The sequence below is a fragment of the Macrobrachium rosenbergii genome, chromosome 6 (assembly GCF_040412425.1).
Source record: "Macrobrachium rosenbergii isolate ZJJX-2024 chromosome 6, ASM4041242v1, whole genome shotgun sequence".
NCBI classification, from domain to species: domain Eukaryota; kingdom Metazoa; phylum Arthropoda; class Malacostraca; order Decapoda; family Palaemonidae; genus Macrobrachium; species Macrobrachium rosenbergii.
Window position 1 is genome coordinate 18,554,259 of NC_089746.1, and position 21,739 is coordinate 18,575,997.

Below are 21,739 nucleotides of genomic sequence, written 5' to 3' on the forward strand. Positions count from 1 at the left end.
GCTATGTCATTTCCACCATCCCCAGACGCCAAAAGGTGGCGAAAAAGCAGGACGCAAAACTTGATCCGGATATCCTACTCAGGCCTCCAACCATCTGCTTGTTCTTGCCCTTCCCTTTTACATACTTTCCGGGGTGATCATGACGTCTCAATTGCCCTCGGATGTTTTTGGAAACTCTTGACCTCTTAGGTTATTTTTCATATAACCAAGTCGGTGACGTTGGTTCGATTTGCCTACTTTTCTGCAGTGGTTCGCGTTCAGCAGGGTATGCTTTTTTATCCATTTCCTTTGGTTTTGGTTTTGGAAAGAAGAAAATTTGTTAAATGCTTTGGCGAAAGGTTCATAAATCATATTGCTTAAAAGGTATTAACCCCTGCTTTCGTCTATATGCGACCTTCCCGAAGTTCATTCTTTCGAGCACCATAGGAATTGAAGATTTCAATACTTGCCGAAACTGTATTTGTAAATCATTCAGGAGCTTAACAGTTCCTTATCTGTTTTATTAACGTTTACTAAACATAATTATCTGAAAATTATAATAAATTAGTTTTCATTGACCGTGAAAACATAAAAAATGAAAGACTAAACTGGCTACGGCTCCATCGAAAGCAACAAAAACACACACTCTGGTGACCAGACGGCCTTACGCGCTAGAAAGAAAGAAAGAAAGAAAGAAAGAAAGAAAAACTGCATCGTTACAAGGACAGAATACTTAAAGATGAATGAAACAAACTGAACCAGTATGACCTTCTGTCTTTGTTAGAGGAGCTTAAATCCTGATGTTTACACATACATTCCAACTTGTTAGTACGCATGGCATGTTTACTTCTTTATGATGTTTGCGTAGTAAAAACCAAGCATTACATTTATCATTGCATTCTCATAGACAGATTTTTTTGTGAGTTTCCGTTAGGACGATCACGGAAACACACTTGACACGTGTATATATCTACAGATATTTACACAGGCAATGTTGTAAATAGTACTTTCAATTCCATGTCCATGTAGATGCAAAGAAAAATATATATATTTTTTTCGTTATTCGTAGATGACCTCTGCGTGAAGTGGAAGGGTCTATGCATGTTGCCATTACTTTTGCATACAGCTTTTATTTTTTATGCCTGTTCATCTGGTTTAAATAAGAAAGGTGGGTCAGACCAGGTCAGTTACGTAAGGGCAGATGCTTTTCAAAATTAGGTGCGCTTACAGTTTGTGAACATCAGACAGAGATTATGTTTATTATGACAGACCTTCAGACACTGGATGTTTGTTGGAAAGATGAATTTCATACACGATAATCCAGTATCATCAACAATTCCTTCTTTGTACCCACGAAGGCATAATCATAAATCTAGCATACGGAAAACTTAATTTGTTTTCCCCCGGTGTTCTCACGGAAATTACTCTCTGATATAAATTGCCTTCCATATATTATTATTTGTTGTGAAGTAACATAAACAAATAGCTCGTTTCAACTTGCATATATATATATATATATATATATATATATATATATATATATATATATATATATATATATATATATATATATATATATATATTATTTTTTTTTTTTATATATATATATATTATATATATATATATTTTATATATATATATATATATATACACATACATACACATGCATAAATTATTACCCTCGACTGGAAGCCATTTAGGCACTATCGTAACTATGTACATAACAAAATACCTCTTCCCACATGCTGTCAACATACAGTACTTTATAAAAATTGGGTATTTGCTGACGATCTCGTTGTCAAGGAAGAGACCGAGACCAACAGCAGGGAGCGACCAAAACCACCAAAAAAAATACTTCACTGTATAATAAAGATGAAAGTAAGCGAAGAAAGTGAGAAATGAAGCCATCAGACGACGGAAGAGGGAATGTTGTTTAAATGGTTGAAGTGAGAGTAAGTCGTGTGGCAAAATTCGAGTATATAACCACAGTCCATGGTAGTTGGAGTTGTATGGCTCAATTAGGATCACAATGAGCTCTGGGCAAAAATGCATTTAACATATGAAAGACGTTGTGAAGACCTTCAGTCGAGTCTGGTATGCTACAAGAAAAACAAAAATGGTAGAATTCGTACAGATGTGATGTTCAGGTGCGAAAGAAACACGTGTTCAAAAGCAATTAAAAGCGGTTACCACTAGTCAGAGTGCAGTCGATAAATAGGGTTATGTACGGGGTGGCGCTTATTAATAATTTAAATTATTCTTCCTGTCGTGTTCTTTTCTCCTCTTTACACGTTTGTGCATTCCATAATATGGAAGCTTTTTAGGAAATTCATGGCCCTTTGGGCCCTTTTCTTAGAAATTATTCCAATTATTATGAATAATAATGATAATAGTCATCATCATCATAATTGATAATTATTATTATGATTATTGTTATTTTTTTATTCTTATTATTCATATTATATATAATAATGGGAGCAGGCTGCTGTAGTGAAAATAGCATTAAAGGAAAATGGGAAGAAATCTCAACATTAGAGTTTCTAGAAACACGGAAATACCTGCATAGACGCATGAATGTATGTGTGTGTATATGTGTGTGTGTGTATATATATATATATATATATATATATATATATATATATATATATATATATATATATATATAGATAATTTCCATGTCCGTAAACCAGAGACGGCCTAAAATCAAAGGCAATTCAACTGTATCAGTTGTAAAATGGATTAATGTTTTTGCTCAAAGGCTACGACCGACGCAGTTCAGTGTTACCATTATAAAATTAAACGAGATGTGTCAGATATTAGGATACTAGGAAAGAAAAGGGTAAAATGAATATCCACATCTGGTTTTTATAGTTAATCAGCACCACACTCGAAGGATTTAAATCGTTAAAAAATAAAAGCGATATAATTTTGATTTAATTTCAACATTATTGAGAAAAACGAATACCTTTGACAGACGAAGGCTACGACGATAACCCAATCAATCTGACCTCTGCCCGGCAGACCTCCCGAGGAACATTCCCTGCATTCTGATTGGCCGCAGATAATTGGCCTGCATTGTGGACTCAAAATTTCCATTGGTCGATAACTGTACGACGGTCCGGATACTCCATACCAATACAACATTCTTGTTTCTGTAATCTCTTTCGCAGTGACGTGTTTTAGATGTCGGTACATGATTAATGTTTATGTAAATGAGAAATTATTTGAAAAATATTTACACAAGGAATGTAAGGGTATATTACAGGATGCTGAGATCGTTCAGAAAAAAAGATAGATTTTGTTTTAGAAAGAAAATGCCTTTTGCCTATATGTAAGTTTTTCTGTTTTAAATATTCCAATCCCTAATGCGTCATAAAGCCCATCAGAAACTTCTAGTAAGCTTGTAAAAAGAAAGTCAACAATTTTAAGAAGAGGCCAGCTAATACTTATGCGTTTAAATGCGCAAATGTAGTTATGGAAACGAGACTGCGATACAGCGACTTTTCAAATTTTGAATTTCCCCATATTTGAAAAGTATTTCCTTTGAAATCGTCAAAAATCTGAATGGGAAATAGTATTGTAAAATTATGCTCTCACTCTCAGAGCTTCGAACCCAAGTCACAAGGAGAGAGCAATACCTATATTACTTAACCACTACATCACAAATAAGGATTAATGGTGTAATCTAAAATTGATATGAAAAAACCTAATTTTAATGTGAGCCTCACAGTTAGAATCAGGTTTTAGTGCAACTCTGAATATTGCTTGGAAAGCGTATCGGTATGGAAATATTTTGGCAAAATATTAATAGATTTTGAGATCAGTGGTGTTCATACTAATTATATATATATTTATATGTACAGTATATATATATATATATATATAAATATATATATATATAAAAAAAATATATATATATATATATATATATATATATATATATATGCGTGTGTGTGTGTCTGTGTGCGCGCGCTCGCTCGCTTGTCGAGTATGAGCTCAAATATAAGCAAACGGACTGACGAGCAGATTTTCTCCTACCCTCGATACCCCCTCTCCCATCAGATATTTTTATCGGTAGAAGCTCGTGACTGTGCCTCTCATGTAGCCCATTAACTAATTATAATTGATCATGTCGCTATCACTTTGGTCCTCCGTGGCAGCGAAATTGGCTTGATCTAGCCGCTCATATTCAGTGCCTGATAATCTGAACAGATAACAAGGAAATGTATCTCGTCCGCCATCTTGAAGTAGGGAATCATTATGCGAGTATTTCCAGATCCTTTCACGATGTTAATTTAATTTGTTTATGAAAATACATTGTCTGTGCAGGGAGCACATAATAGTTCGATTTTCTAATATTTTGGACGCGATTTCCCGAGAATTCCTCTGAAAATTTAAATATAAAATATAAATAAATAATTTCACATTTCCCTCGCCGAGCTTCGAACTCGTGTCGAAGAGAGAAATGCGTCCAGTGCTTCGATTGCTACGGTACAGTGCTCAAAGCAATAAATCCATGTACGCCTTGCGTTCCTCTGAGTCGCATCTATATTTCGGGGATTCTGTATCCATTCTACGGTGTCTAGCGGTACAAAGACAGTCAGTTCATGCTCGTCGAATAGAAACTGCTAACGGTGTGACGTGGAAAGATTCAAATCATTGCTATGAAGTATATTCAACTACTTTACCTCGGAATTGATTGCGCTTAGGTTTTGGTCCTGAGGGCATGGACTTTTACCTCTTGCTTTCATTTGCGACTAATGTTGTAATTTTTTTTTTTTTTTTTTTGAAACGTATCCTTCAACGAGAAATGGATGCCTTCTGATACAAGATATGAAACTACCAAGGCACTGTATTCGCTTTAAAGTCCCTTTAAGTTGTTATTCTTAATAAGCAAGGACGGTTTTTCGTAACTGTGATACAAATAAGAGCAAATTTTCCCACATTATTAAGATTATATTAATCGGGAACGAAACACTTTAAGAGCACGTTTAACCGCGCGAGCGCGCTTACACACACACACACACACATACATACATACATAGATTTAGTTGTATTCTTCTCAGTCACGAAGATAAATATTTCGATGTACTCCACAATGAAAACAAGGGAGAAACTGCTTTATCGTGGGCATGCGCTCACTGCTTTATCGTGGGCATGCATTCACTGCTTTATCGTGGGCATGCACTCACTGCTTTATCGTGGGCATGCACTCACTGCTTTATCGTGGGCATACACTCACAGTCAAATGATCCACGCAGTAAATTCATTCAGGAAAAGAAGCTATCCTGAAGGAAGGCATTATGTAAGAAGTGGTACAAACTTCTCCGCATTGGACCATTCGTCTTGATTTGGGTCTCAGGACTTATATTAAAAAGTTCAAGAGGCGCAAGTATGACACACACGCCGGATATTTTGACCGAATATTTGCAGACACTGTGGACACTTTTTTCGTGAGCGCTGAATGCAGAGAGAAAAGGTTTAGTTTTTCAGTAAAAACTGACCTGTATAGCAGTGGTTTCTGACGCCAGGAATACAGTGTTTTCTTAAAGCCTCCGCCACCTTCTTTGTTAGTTTCAGCTGGCCATATACCACAGCATTGGCTCTTACTCATAGGTCGTCCGTCACTGAATCCTTCATTCATTAGAGAGAGAGAGAGAGAGAGAGAGAGAGAACACCACAGGAGGTTCAACTTGTTTACTTTGTACATCTGCCGATCATTTGTTTACTGGTTAGGATTTTTTCGTGTTTACGGGTTAGGATTTTTTTTCTTAATCAGGGACTCTTCACCGAATGCGCTCTTTAGGATCCTCACTTATTTCACGTATACATGTATGCATAGCGACATTCACTGAATCTGAATATCACTGCGTATTCGATATAGTCTGTCACATCCTCAGCACCAAAACACGCGACAACTAGAAAACTTTGTACGTGCAAGTTTTTATTATCATAATGGAAAAAAACGCAGTCAGTTATTAATTCTGTATTACCATATATAACTACACAGAATAACAATATCAAAAGGCTTCCAGCTCATCAACTCGGCTTTGCAGTGTTCTGTTTCCGACTCGCACGATTTAAGACATTAAAAGTCCGTGATCAGAATTTGCAGCTGTTCCCTCTATATCCGCATCCCAATTTTTGTAGCCTCTCGAATTCGCCTAATGTTCCGTATCTTATCTTCTGTCTCATGCATGCTCGTATGATACGTTGACAAAATCTGAAGTAAATTCTTCCGTTGCATATTTACTAACACAGTTAACGCAAACTCTGTCCGCACTTACGAACTTGCATTCCTGCTCAATATGATCATATCTCTAACAGTAGAAGCACATCAGCCTGTGACATTTGTCACGGTATGTCGTACGTACCCTCGTCGTGTCGTAAGTACAGTATACAGTTTCTGTCTACTAACGTATCAGCCACATCGCTGTCCTCACACAAAACATCACATGCCATTGTTTTTGGTTTCCATTTCCATATTCATTTGCACTTCGACCGTGTTATGTACTTGATAGATTTTCATTCTACACCTGCAAGCACGTTTTTTTACGCATTTGTATCAGTACAGTGCGCTGTTCGCTGCTCTCCTCTGCATCATCATATGTAACTAACCACTCCATTCCTTTGTAGCTGCACAGACAGCTGCAGTAGGGGACGTATCACGCCGCATCAGCAGTAGAAATTGCAAGTGACTGTTACAGAAACTTGACCACCAAGGTTTTTTTATTTTTTTTTTTTTTACTCCTGCAATGTTTTTTTTTTTCTCCTGCAACGGAATTGGGTGATACCACTTAACCAAGGTTCGGACTAAAAACCTTGCCCCATACATGGTACATCTGGCGGCGGCATACTAACGAAGGTACTGAATTCTTCGCCGCGTCTCATCGGTCTCGGTACAGTTGCGTTCTGCCTTTACTTTTCATCCCTTCTCTTTGGCCCCATCCCATTTAGCTGTCCAACTTTTTAACTTTCTCTTGCTCCCCTGCCATTTCTCATGTGAAGACAAGAGAAATTCCTCCGAGTGAGCCTAACAAGAGCGAAAATGTGGCACAGTGGGCTCAATAAACTTAATACAGTGTTAGGGGTTTGTTCAGTTCACTCTGAAACAAGGACGTGCAAGATACTTCACCACCTGCTAGCAAGATGCAAACTACGCTGCGATGTGGTGTTAGACGTTTCACTTCATAACTTTCAATTTTTTTACACATGCAGTTTGTTGTCTCATTTCCACGTTGCTTATGTGTGCAGCACCAGAAAAAGGAGAGGTCGAGAAGCACTACATTCATGTTAAAATGGCAGGTGGCATTTTTTAATCCGAGTTTGCATAACATTTTAAAACTCGAGTCCATTTAGTATTCTGCGTCAGTATGATGCAATTGAAGTGAAACATAATCAGTGCAATTTTTAGTATTGTAAGGTTGATGAAATCACTGAAGTATTCATACTGTTCAAGTGCTACCCTTGTCCAGAAGGTATTGTTACGATTGCCATTTTGCTGTTTATATGAAGGGTAGCCTTCATTTCCAAATCACATTGCTTTCATAATGATGAAGGAAAATACATTTCAAATTACTAAAGAGAATCAAATCAGATATGCTCGTTACAATCCCGGAAAATGCATTAACATTTTTTTTTTCATTTTCAGTCGGGTATTGTCATTGCACCATTTTTCAAGCACAGAGCGATCTACCTTGCTCAAAATATCCTGCTGAAAACATGAAATAGGAAATTGAGGCTGAAATGGATGTTTGGAAGCCTGTTGACCAACGGAACTACAGCCCACGTGCTAAGAATTCTGATCATATTCATAAGATAACGTATATCATATTATCATATTTTCCCGTTGCATATCTTAGACTTTGCTACTGTGCTTCCCACTCTTTAGGCCCCTTTCTCAAAAAATAAATACAGGCCATTCCGTTTCGTTCGAGGTCATAAGACGTTTCTGAAAGCCTTAATTCTTGGTTTACTTAAAGCATATAGTCTTTGCAGTACTTATAATTACATTAGGCTGAAAGCAAAGTCAAGTTCCTCCTCCTCCTCCTCCTCATTTTTACGTAGAATGAACGGTCTGAAAACCGAATCAGAACAGGTTTTTGAAAGGAAAAAATTAGAACTCCCGTAATTATCTCAAGACATCTGTGTATCAGTCATACGTTCATTGACTTTATTACGAAACTTCGATCAGTTTTCACTTATTCTGCTGGAATTTTGACAGTTGGAAATAAAAACGGCAACCTTACACATTTCAAACAAGCTTATTCAGTTTTCTATCTGCGGTGTTTTTTAGGCAAGTTATGATGTAGGTGTTGTTTTGGGATGTTTCTTTTATTTTGGGTGCATTGGAACGGTGGATCATTTAGCCTCTGATCTTCCAAAATCATTTTTGGTGTCTTTGTATTTTATACATTTACTTCCTGTGGCTCATGATTAGTAGATGTGTATTCTTTAACGAATGTTTTTAGTTTTTGCCAATCGTGACGACATACTCTGTATTCTAAATCCGCCAGTTGCCGCAAGGATCCTTATGGGGAGTATTATGTACAGTTCTCTTATCTTTTGCCAGGTAGCATTGTCTGTTTGTACTTAGAAATTCATTTTAGTTAAATCATATCTGTGCACTTTTAAAAGAATTAATTTATCACTTTCGTGTTGAGAATTGATATACAAATTTACATGTTTTATCTTCCACACATCATCCGCAAAGAAACTTGATTCCAGAGTTCTCCGGAATGTAAACTAAAATATCATCCACGCAACTTACACCTGAATCGTAAAAATTGGAGGTAGCTGATAGTATTCACCCTGGTGAGAATGTTTAAGAGTCAACCCCATTTCAAGAAGTTTTTATATCTATTATTTGAGAGGAGTAATAAGGGGAAATTTGATTTTTGGTGCGCGATAAATTTGTATTAACGAAGCTGTATGGAATTGCCAAATTTACCAACATTTAATCTCGTACTTTCTCCATCATAATAATACCGAAAAGGAGCCTCAGATATCATTTAAATGTGGTGTAGAGAATTTTCCCAAAAATAAGATGAATATCTCCCAAACCACTCGGCAAGGTTAGGGGCAAAGCTTCCGTATCGGCTTTGGGGTAAAGTAACAGAAGGTCTTGCTGATGTAATTGGTCGCAGTGGGATCCTATTTTTATGAATTTTGATAAATTCTTATGTGCGAAGAGAAGAAGAGGGGGTAAGAAAGGCGGAAGATTTCTTCGAAAGTGGGGAATTCACGATGCGTTTTTTCCCCGCTGAAAGGTTTCCGTTTGTATAATCCGTAAAAAAACTTTGACAGTTTCTCTCTCTCTCTCTCTCTCTCTCTCTCTCTCTCTCTCTCTCTCTCTCTCTCTCTCTCTCTCTCTAATATCACAGCTGGAAAGGCAGAAGGTCTTATTTAGCGAATTTCGCTTTTTTTTTTTTTCCAACCTCATCAAATGAGGGAGGTGATTGGAAAGCTCGGAATTACTGTGAAGGAAACGATATTTCAGAACGGCGAAATTGGATTGTTACTAACGTAAACAAGAGGTAGATTGCTTTTGGTATTTAATACCGTCCATAACTATGAGTTACGCTTACAAAGTCGCGGGAAAATGCCCAGCTATTAGATATCTTAACTGTACTTTATTTATATCTAAATTATAACTTCTTAACAATAAAGATACGAAACCTTATACACAGTTTCTCATTTCTTCGCTGACCTTACTTTTTTCATTTTTTCAAATAACATTTGCGAATACACTAGATCTCAACATGACTTATATTGATAATAACTATGCTGCTGTTTGCGGTGTAACTTATATTTACGGTGTTTTTTGGCCAGAGAGGTTGCAAATACCGAGACCTGTAGCCATTCAGAAGATAGATGATGCGTTAAATGGTTAATTCCATGATAAATACAGACATATGGGCCTTCATTCCACTGTAAGGTTTGAACCCCCAAAAATAGTTTATCATCATGATTTACTCCATCCTTTCTATACCGACGAAATACAAAGTACTCTAGGCCTATGTAGTTTGTTCGTATTGACCAACATTCATTTGCACTGTTTTTAGTGTATTTCAGTAAGTATACTAAAATGTACCTCATAAGTGAATAGATATGCTTTCTGAATCATATTTCGTCAAGAGACACAATGATATTGGTCGTTTAATGAGTAAGAAGTAAAAAATTTTCCCTGCCTAGTTTCTCAGGTCAGATTTAATCTCTTAGCCAATGTACTATGCACATGTCCATACAAATGCACACCCACGTTGACATATATAAAGGACATTGTGCTTATATGCACACTTATACGTAATACAGATACATGAAATCATACAGAGCATACTTACATATCCATATATATATATATATATATATATATATATATATATATATATATATATATATATATATATATATATATTCATTCATTTATATATATATATATATATATATATATATATATATATTTATATATATATATATATATATATATATATATATATATCAGTCATTCATTTATATATATATATATATATATATATATATATATATGTGTATATATATATATATATATATATATATATGTGTGTGTGTGTGTGTGTGTGTGTGTGTGTGTGCGTACTGTATATGATCACTGGTGGAAGTTATTGACCATTCCGTATCATTTTCTTTGTTTTTGTGCTGATAATATGTGAAAAGTTTTAAAGCTGAGGAAGACGCGTAATTCCATATTTAGTCAAAATCCTCTAAATGTTTTACATTATGACGTCGTCGTTGGGAATAAGACAAATTATTGTTATATTTAATTAGTCTTATGTGAGAATGTGCTGTTACTAAATGAATAGTTTGCTCCGTTATTGAAAAGGAGGTTTTGTCATTGTGTGGACGGAAATGGATTGGGCTGTGAAAAAGGATGTTGAATCTCTTTTGAATGAATGGAGAGGGTATTGACCCCGAGTGATAGAGGTAGCCTCTTGTTCGACGTAGCATACTGTTGAAATTCTGTTGTCAACCAAAATGACTAAGTAAAAAAGTGTTACCTAGTTTATAGTTTTGGAACTGTTGCATTTAGTCGTTGTCTGCAATTACTGACCTTATTTTTCGGTCATAAACAAAAAAACCCATTAATCACCATCAGAGGAAACTGCATGAAAGTACTGTACTGTATTAATTCGCCCATTTATTAGAATAATATTTGTAAAAATTAACAAATTCATAACTACTAAAGAATTACATTTATATGCTTCAGAGAAGATCAAGTTCTACGAATTTAAAAACTCGAAATTATGTCCATGTATCCTGAAGAGAGAACAGTTATTATAATCAAGCCTTTTTCTCCATACAGAGGTTAACTGCAGTTGGTGTTAATCTCTTGTTCGAAGCACATACATATCGGGAAGAGATCGCAATCTCCATACCCTGCTGTATTGGTGGAAAAACGAACCAGTGTTCCAGGAAACAGTTTCGCTAACAGAGCCTTATGCCTGAACCTGTCAGAGGCCTGAAAAAATGTCTATTGCGGTGACGTGAGATTTCCAGAGTTACTGAAAGAGGATGCCTGAATAATTATGAATAAGGTAGGACGGGAAATCAGCAGTTGTTCTTGCCATTTATGAAATCCAGTCAGATGATAAAGCACTTGTTGTATATAGCGAGAAAAGGAACGTTGCAAGTTTCTTTTATCATCTCTGCAATAATTATTAACTATTTTTCCACATTTCAACATATGAACTGATTTGTTTGTCAGTGATTGAAATGCCATGACTAACTTGAACTCGATGCTTTATTAAATGTTAGTTTTTTCTTGTGTTCAGTATTATTTGTAAGGAAGAAATACCTACTGTACTTAGAAGTATTTTTATCGTCTGTATGCTGCTATCTGTGAAGACGAGTGTCATTGTGATAGTTGTCCTGATTACTGTACTTAATGACTTTTTCCTAAGGCCTAGGTCATTCAATTGGGTTCAATTCTAATTTTTATGAATTAAAGTTTTTTCAAAATCAAATCACATGAAGACTCTATTCATCCAATCATGGATACATTTTTAAACAATAGGTTAAAGTAAGAAAGTAAGCATAAGTAAAGAGAGACATGCACGAGAAGAACGCATAAAAAAAATGACATCGCTCCCAGAAATAACGGACAATTCCTGAATGACAAACAGGGCAGTTTGAGTGCATAAAGCAAAAAAACGGTCGCAAAAGTATCCAAATAAATCTTAACAAAGAGGCAATACGTAAAAACAGATGGGACAGGAGTAAATTACCGTGAAGTATCAGCATTTGGGTAACGAGAGTCCATTGTGGTTGTTGGACCACAACCCCCCCCCCCTCGCCCCCTCCACTAAAGTATTAACATAGACAGTAATCAAAAAGTGTACCCATAAAGCTTGAAATTAAGTTGACAACGGACCTGTTCATGTGTTTAGTCAAATGACTGAGAATTGCACAAATGCTTTTTAAAAAATCAATCGGAATCAAACGTGCGACGCAAATTACAAGATGTAACTCGGCAAATACATAGCTATTGTTAAAGAGACATAATTTGTCATGACCTTCATTGTAAACTTTCAGTCATCATTTACTTCCTTCCGTTGGGGTATGGCAATTTTGAAGCAGTAATGATCCGAGAGTCTACATTTATTGTTAGAAATTATCTTTCGATTACAGATCCCATGGAACATTATTTTATGTGAAAGTTTCTTCATTAGCAAATGGTACAGTTGGTTTTAAAAATCAGTGGATGTTCTTGGTTAAAAGTTCTTTTTTACTTGACTAATTTACAGGTGCCTTTGAAATTCTGAAGTGCCTTAAAGCGCTTTTCGAGCCAAGATATTTAAACTAGTAAATATTCCAGCATATCAAAATTGTCCTGTCTCAGCCGCAGTTTGCTCCTGATCTTTTGGGGCTTGTAAAACACGATTCACCCAGTGTACACAATTCGTTCATTACTGAAACAGGGTTCCTTACAAATATGAACAAATCCTACTTTTTTTTTTTTTTTTTTTTTTTTTTTTTTTGCCGCTCTTGACTCGAGCAAATGTCATAACATGACAACGCAGGTCATAATAACTTCCTCATCAGGAGTTCCGGTTTACATTGTGATTTTGATGGCTTGATGAAAGTCATTTCTTTCGTGGTACGTTAATCAGAATTCTCACATGTGAGGGTATTCGATGTAATTTGAGAGAGATGGCGAACAGAAGTTCAAAACAAAATGACTGATAAAGATCATAGAGAAGTACTCGGTACAGAATAGGTGCCGACATTACAAACATGCTTAGATTCCTTTCCATAAGTATGCTGTTACTAATATGGTTTTCTGGCACTTGTAAGCAAAGTACCAATTTAGATGTTTTTATGGTTTCTTGACAAGGTAGGCTCTGGTTTCTTAACGAGGTAGGCTGAAATGAATTTGTTTTCAATGGATGGATGCAAAAAGTAGACACATTAAAAAGCGTATGAAATTAAAAATACTTATTTTTAACCTTTGCATACTACGGCCTTGAAAAATAATTTTTTTTTCTTTAAATCTCAAGCTCTCATCACTTATTCCATCGCTCCTGAAGTGAAGACATTTAATTGATATGAAAAAATAGGTCATTTTTTCAGTGAGGATGGTTGCGTACTTATAATCAAAGACCGCGGTATCTTATCTTTCCCCTAGGTATGGCGCCAACCAAAATAAGAATTAGTGTCAGATGTCGCGATTAAGTCGATTTTAGGGCGAGAGCGATAGGAGAGTCTTTTTATACAGTGCGCATGTCCCATGTTTCTTAAACAGTAATTATGAAGCAGCCCTCGAAGATCTGACGCATGACCAGCTTAATTGACGACAGAATGTGCCTTCTGAGTCACTGGCCTGTGGCTCACTTGTCACATTATAAAAGCACCCTACTTGAAAATCCGATTAAACGTCCTTGTGAGAAAATGTGTGTGTGTGCGCGCACGAGTGCCTACGTACACGCGCGCTTTTCTGTGCTCATCTTCTCCTCTCAAACTGCTGCATATAGACAGTTTAAATTTGGTCTACTCAGACAACTTTTGATGAGGTATTTTATGCTATACATTACATTGCATCGAGGTCAGGGTTGTACTTGAAGGAAATACTGTAAGTCAAATAGGAACTTGACTTTGGTTAAAACCTTTGAACTATACATGATAGGGACTTAACACCTGGCATGCATAATCCACTAATGATACTACCGTGCATAGTGAGGTCCAGATTATACTTAGTTGTCATTATGTACAACAAGAATTTAGCTTTGGATCTAAAATTTGAACTACTGTACTTGCAGTAGAGACTCCATATTTATGAATGATCATTCTAGTAATGAAGACGATATGCAAAGTGAAATCAGGGTCAGGGCTAAGGTCATACTTAGAGGTCAGAGATCAAATAGGAGTTTAACTTTTGTCATAACTTTTGAACGATGTAAGGCAGAGACTTCATATTTGGCATGCATAGTCCACTAACGAAGTATTATGTACTGACTGTGGTCAAGCCATTGTCAAGGTCTCACGTACAAGTCGAAGGTTAAATATAAACCTAACCTTAGCCAGACCTTTTGAAGTTATAACATATACGGCTTCATATTTGGCACTCATAATCCGGTAATGATGCTGAGTGCAGAGTGATGTCAAGGTTAAGGGAAGTCTGAGTTCAAATAGGAACTTGACTGTGGTTGTAAATTTTGAGCTAGAGAAGATGAGAAACTTTGTATTTGGCGTGCATGTAAGAGGTGCAAAAGAAACGAGCAGGTAAAAGTTACTGCTAGTTTATTACAGATTCAGGCAGTTTATATGGCCCCGAACCGCGGAAGACAATGACATGGAGCGTGACCTGAGGTCAAAAACAATTAACAATAATATTCGGCGAACAAGTACAATTTACAATACAAAAACATATAGAACTTCAATATGGATAAAGTCTTGATGCCTGCGAATAAAGAAACATACGATACATGATTCATGACAGTTGGACAAATACATATAAAGTTGAAATGGTAGAAAATGCGTGACCTGGCACGTTAGGCGTGACGAATTGAGTGTGAAGAAAGTGGGAAGTCACCAAAGAAAACTTGCTCAGCGGAGACTTAATGACGCCTTCGAAGCACTCCGCTGACGTCGATGTGGTGACTCTACAAATACTCCCCCCCCCACCATGTGGGACACGTCTGACTAATCTGTGTATCTGCTGGGATGCTGAAGGGTACCACGGCTTCTTGAAGACAACGGAGGGGTCTCCCGCACGTGAGGGTGCTGGGTTGCTGGTGTGGGCGGGTCCTTCCTGGGACGGCTGCGCACCCGCCGTTTGCGGGGCCTGGGCGTGGCGAAGGGCGGCTGGGCGGGGAAGGTGCTGCGGTGACGCCGGTGCTCTCCTCCAGGAAGGCGGGCTTTAAGCGGTCTACTGAAACCCAGTCGTTCCTCCCAGGGAGTGCCAGCAGGAACGCCTTGCTGTTCCGCTCCAGCACGTGGAAGGGGCCCCTGTAGGGCCTGGTCAGTGGCGGGCGGACGGCGTCGACTCTGACGAAGACGTGGGTGGCGGATGACAGCTCTGGCGGTGTGAAGGTGGCCGACCTGCCGGTGTACGTGCGCTTGCAAGGGGCAAACTTGCCGGCCACGTCGCGGAGCCTCTGCAGTGATGGGTTGTGGCGATCTTCTGTCACAAGCTCGCCCGGTACCACAAGGGGCTCCCCATAGGTTTTTTCGGCTGCGGACGGGGTGCCGTCGGCTCTGGGGGCGGTTCTCAAACCGAGGAGGACCCACGGCAGCTGATGTTTCCAGTCCTCGGCGGTGCAGCGGGCCATGAGGGATGCCTTCAGGGATCTGTGGAACCATTCGACCAGGCCGTTGGCCGCTGGGTTGTACACCGTGGTGGTGTGATGCGTGGTCCCCAGCAGCTGAGCCAGGGTGGACCATAATTCGGACAGGAAGGCGGAGCCCCTGTCGGTTGTGATGTGGTCCGGGACGCCGAAGCGGCTAACCCAACTGGAAAGCAGGGCCTCGGCACACGCGCTGGCGGTGGCTTCTTGCATAGGTGTGGCTTCGGGCCACCTTGTCAAACGGTCTACCACCGTCAGGAGGTATCTGGACCCGCCTGATGGGGGAAGGGGCCCGACGACGAACTCGCCTACCCCTGACTGCGTGTAACGCCCCACCTTGCTGGTCTGGCACTGCAGGCACTGTTTCGCCCAGGATGTGGCATCCTTCTGCACCCCGTGCCAGACGAACTTTTTTGAGAGCAGTTTGGCCGTAGTTCTGCCAGAGGGATGTGAGAGGCCGTGAATTATGTTGAATATCTGGTGGCGACGTGAGGCTGGAACCAAGGGGCGGGGCTGGCCCGTACTGATGTCACACAGGAGACTTGGGCCTCCGGGGGTGAGGGTCACGTCCTGCCACTTAAGGGATGTGATGGCGGTGCGGTAGGCTGGGGTTTCTGGGTCATCGGCCTGTTCTCTGGCGAGGTCTTGGTAGTTTACTCCGAGCTGCACTGCGTTCAACTCGACTCTGGAGAGGGCGTCTGCTACAGGGTTTTTCCTGCCGGGGAGGTACCTGACGGAGCAGGTGAATTCGGCTATGGCTGAGAGGTGGCGCTGCTGCCTGGAAGACCATGCGTCCCCTTGCTTCGTGAAGGCGTGAACCAATGGCTGGTGGTCCGTGAAGATTGTGAAGGGCGTCCCCTCCAGGAGGAACTTGAAGTGCCGGACTGCGCGGTACATCGCGCAGAGTTCCCTGTCGAAGGTGCTGTAGCGGGTCTCTGCGGGATTGAATTTCTTGCTGAAGAAGGCGATGGGCTGGGGGGCGCCGTTGATGACCTGCTCCAGGACAGCACCACAGGCGACGTTACTGGCATCCGTCGTTAGCTGGAGAGGGGCCTTGGGATCCTGGTGTGCCAAGGCGGTTGCCTCGGCGAGGGCGGCCTTCGTCAGGGAGAAGGCCTGCTGCTGGCTGGGTCCCCAAGACAGGGACTTTGGTTGGCCTTTGAGAACTTCCGTCAGGGGGGCCGTGGTGTGTGCGATCCCGGGGATGAACCGCCTCTAGAAGTTCACCATCCCGAGGAACTCCTGGACTGCCTTGACGGTGGTTGGGGTTGGGAACCTGGTTACGGCTGCTACCTTTGACATGAGTGGGCAGACGCCTGCCGGGGATACCTCGTGGCCCAGGAAGTCTGCTTTCTGGACGCCGAAGATGCACTTGTCAAAACGGACAACGAGGCCATTCTCTTGGAGGCGCCGCAGGACTGCCCTGATGTGCCTTTGGTGTTCACTGTGAGACCTGGAAAATATGAGGATGTCAGCAACGTAGCAGACGCAGAATTTCAGGTCCCCGAAGATGCTGTCCATGAGCCACTGGAAGGTCGCCCCGGCGTTCCTCAATCCGAAGGTGGAGAAGGCGAACACATAGGACCCGAATGGCGTGATGTTGGCGGTCTTTGGTATATCCTCTGGTGCGACAGGTACCTGAAAGTATGATTTAAGAAGGTCCAATTTAGTGAATACCTTGGCTCCGTGCAAGGAGGCCGTGAGGTCCTGCATGTTGGGCAAAGGGTAGTGGTCGGGCTCCGTTGCAATGTTGAGACGTCTGTAGTCGCCGCAAGGTCTCCAGGAGCTGTCCGGTTTCTGCACCATGTGGAGGAGGGAGGCCCACGGGCTGGAGGCCTTTCTGCAGATTCCCATCCGCTCCATCTCTGCGAATGCCTTCTTCGCCTCCTGCAGGCACTGTGGGGAAGCCTTGAACTTCGCATGTGTCGGGGGCCTTTTGTTGTTATGTGATGGTATATGCCATGTTTGGTTGGGGCCCGGGGACTTGTCGAAGTTCGGGCTTGAAAACTTCGGGGAACTCCGTCAGCAGGTGTGCATACTGGTGGGGGGCGACGGAGCTGATGCTGATAGTGGGTGCCTTGGATCCCACTGTTAATGGAAGAGACCGGCAGGAGTCAGTATCGAGGAGGCGCTTACACCTCACGTCGACTAGCAGGCCGAAGTGCGCCAGGAAGTCGGCCCCCAGGAGCGGGGTTCCTACGTCCGCGACGATGAAGTCCCAGGAGTAATTTTGGCCAAGGATGGAGATCGACAGGGGCCTGGTGCTGTAGGAGAGGATGGGGGATCCGAAGGCGGCCGGGTCTGGTTTCTGGCTGCGGTCCTCCCTGGGTGCCGGGAAGATCGATCTAAAGGCCCCTGTGTCGACCAGCATCATCCTGCCGGAGACGGTGTCACGGACATAGAAACCTACTGGTTCTGGGCCCCTGGGTTTTTGGTTGCCATGGCGGTTGGTCCTGCTGGCCGCCGCCACCCCCGTTTTTTGAATGGGCGAACGAGCAGGGCGGTAGGCAGTTTCGGGTGTCTTTGCCAAACCACTTGTGGTAGCAACAGAGACCCGGGGAACTCCATTTGTTGTGGGTCAGTGGACGCCTCCGGCTGGACGGAGCTGACCGACTGTGTGGGCGCTTTTAGCCACTGTGTGGCCTTCACGCAGTCCGTGAGGTGCTGCGCCGTTTCGATGAGGTCATCGAGAGGCATGGTGTAGGGGTGAGGAATCTGGGTGCGGACCTCTGGGAGGAGCTGGCGAAGGTAGATCTCCCGCAACAGGCTTATTTCCTGTCGCTTTTTCGTGCTGTCGAAATCTTGTAGTGAAAGAAGGTCCACGACCATGCTCCATGCGTCTCTTGCGTTGAGGTCGTGCCGTGGGTTGACGGCAAGGTCGATAGCACAGGCGGCCCACTCGGCGATAGGTAGGGAGCACGTTTCGAGGAGGATCTTCTTCGCGACGTTGTATGTGAGGGGTTGTGTCTCGGGCACCCGCGAGACGAGTTTTCTGTATACGTCCTCCAGGAGGGCGTTAAGCACTGTATCAGCCTGCAGGATTTCGTCCGTCAGGTGCGCCACCCTGAAGTGGCTCTCGACCCTGCGCAGCCACATCGTTGGGTTCCCCTGTATAAAAGGTGGCAACTTTATGGTGAGAGTGGCCCGCAACTGTGTTGCTGGGCCATGGAGTGTTCGGGGCACTGGCGTGGGTGTGGAGGTGCGGGAGGGCCTCGGTGTGGGGACGGGCGCGGGTGAGATGGGAGGAAAGTAGACCTCCTCGTCCGCGAGGTTCGCGGTTAAGTGCACGAAAGAGGGGATACCCGCGACCATGCTCGCTCCTTTGCCCTCTTACTGGAGTGGGGTACTCGCGTCAGAACGCACTTTCGTGCGCCGTGTGGGTCCGTTAGTGACGCTGGTGGGTTTGCCGACGAGAGTCAGCACACTCAAACGCTGGTTACAGCACCGTGCTTAGGCCGCTAAGAGCGTTGGAGGGTTCCTGGAGCCAAGACTGAGTTGCCGTGTCGGTCCGCTAATGGCTCCGGGATACTCCGGGGGGTCACCACTGTAAGAGGTGCAAAAGAAACGAGCAGGTAAAAGTTACTGCTGGTTTATTACAGATTCAGGCAGTTTATATAGCGGCCGACTGGCGCCGAACCGCGGAAGACAGTGACATGGAGCGTGACCTGAGGTCAAAAACAATTAATTAACAATAATATTCGGCGAACAAGTACAATTTACAATACAAAAACATATAGAACTTCAATATGGATACAGTCTTGATGCCTGCGAATAAAGAAACATACGATACATGATTTATGACAGTTGGACAAATACATATAAAGTTGAAATGGTAGAAAATGCGTGACCTGGCACGTTAGGCGTGACGAATTGAGTGTGAAGAAAGTGGAAAGTCACCAAAGAAAACTTGCTCAGCGGAGACTTAATTAATGACGCCTTCAAAGCACTCCGCTGACGTCGATGTGGTGACTTTACATGCACATTCTATTTATGATGCTCATGTGCAGACGAGATCGAGTTCATATTTGGAGGTGAAATGTCAAATAAGAATTTCACCGTACCATAACTTGAACTATGTGAAAGACCACATTTGGAAGCAGTGAGGTCAATGCCGAGGTCATACTTAGTTGTCAAAGGTCAGACAGACAGACTCTCCATATATCATATTTTGCATTCATAATCCAATAGTGAAGCTGATGTGCAGAGTGAAGTCGAGGTCAAAGTTATTTTAGAGTCAAAGGTCAAATAATAATTGATCTTAGCCCTCAGTTTTACAAAGCCTGAGAATGCTCTCAAGATGGAAATGAATGGCGCTGTTTGTGTAAGGGCGTCCGATGCACTGCTGAATTTCTTTTGTGAGGTGTATGATGAGGCTAATACTGTAGAAGTTTCTAGATACAGGGCTTCATCAGTAAGTCATCAATTAAAGAACAAATGTGGTAGTGCACATTTTGTTTCTTATATCTTTCTCTCCCTCTGTTTGTAGGCATTTAATGGGAGGGGAAATTGCTTAATGTTTAATATATATATTATTTATATATATATATATATATATATATATATATATATATATATATATATATATATATATATATATATATATATATATATATATATATATATATATATATAAAATATATATATATATATATATATAGTAAAACCCGCGTTCTTCAAGATTCGTGGACTCACGTCTTCACGGATTTCTCTGTGGAGTGTATCTACCCATTATTCGTGGAAAATTCGCCCATTCGCGGTATTTTTTACTGAGAAATATTCACTAATTACTGTATTTTCATATCATTTTCATGACTAAATGCACTTTTTGTGATAAAACTATTAAAATACTCAGGTATAAGCATTTTTAGAGGGTTTTTCTTGTGTTTAAATTATCAAAATAGGCAGTTCTAAGTGTTTTTAGAAGGGTTTTAAGTATTCATGGATTTTAGCTGTTCGCGGGGGTGTGCGTTACGCATCCCCCGCGAATATGGGGTGTTTACTGTATATATATATATGAAAGCTTATGGTATAGTTACAATATACATATACTTTGCTGGTGATGCATTTTTGGGTTAGCTTGAGATTTTCTGGGCAGGTGAAATGCTTAAGTCACCACCTACGTGTTTCCTTATTAAGGCTTTTCTGTTGACGAGTCAGTGTGTCAGTGCTGAGGAAATCCGTGGGCGATCTTGCCTTCTCATGGAGACAGAGTTGGTGACCCTTTGATATTCAGTGCATATCGTAATGCGTCCGGATAAGCTTTCGTTCACAAGTGCACTTCCATGGGCAGGTCGTGAAAGGTGTGAATTGATAATTTGGAGTGCAGGTCACTCATTCGGGGCTGAGTTTTTGAAAGTGTAGCTCCCTGTTTGGAGGACTCTGATTACTGCCTAAGAGGTGAGAAAAAGACTTTGATTTCCAAAAACTCGAATGGGTTTTAATATGTTTTATTTTATGTCTCATTGTTACCGCATTTTTTAATAGTGCATGTGCTTTTGAGGTAACATGGCAGATATCCCCACATTCATTTATTTTCTATGCATATTTTAAAAGTGTTCTGTTTTGCCTCTTCAAATGTATTGTGAATAGAGGTCAAATAGATGGGGAGGAATGTGACTTATCATGACTTCGGTCATGCTGACTCATTTTAACTCTTATGTTGTAGAGACTTATTTAGTGGAAGTTGACTGCAACATGTTATCTTACTTGGTTGTTTTGAGGTTTTCAATTCTGGGATGCAGATATTCCCATTTCATTTTTACTTCATTTCAATCCACTTGCCATGTTGGATTACTGAATAAATTATTTTTTTTGGTAGTCATGTTTTTGCGGTTCTTCCTTAGTTCAGTTAGTGACTTGGATGACAAGAAAGAAAGAGAGAGAGAGAGAGGAGAGAGAGAGAATGTAGTGAATTGGCAATCTGGTAACAGGGATGCAAA

General features: G+C 41.0%; 1 long non-coding RNA gene across 4 annotated transcripts in view; it reads left to right on the forward strand.

Annotated features, from left to right (window-relative positions):
• The window catches only part of LOC136839259 (uncharacterized), a 219,860-nt gene that overhangs the window by 187,717 nt on the left and 10,404 nt on the right, over positions 1–21,739 (forward strand). For all 4 annotated transcript variants that reach the window (XR_010853267.1, XR_010853270.1, XR_010853269.1 and 1 more), the window contains one exon: positions 11,321–11,552. This is a non-coding gene — a long non-coding RNA (uncharacterized lncRNA). The remainder of the gene's footprint in view (positions 1–11,320; positions 11,553–21,739) is intronic.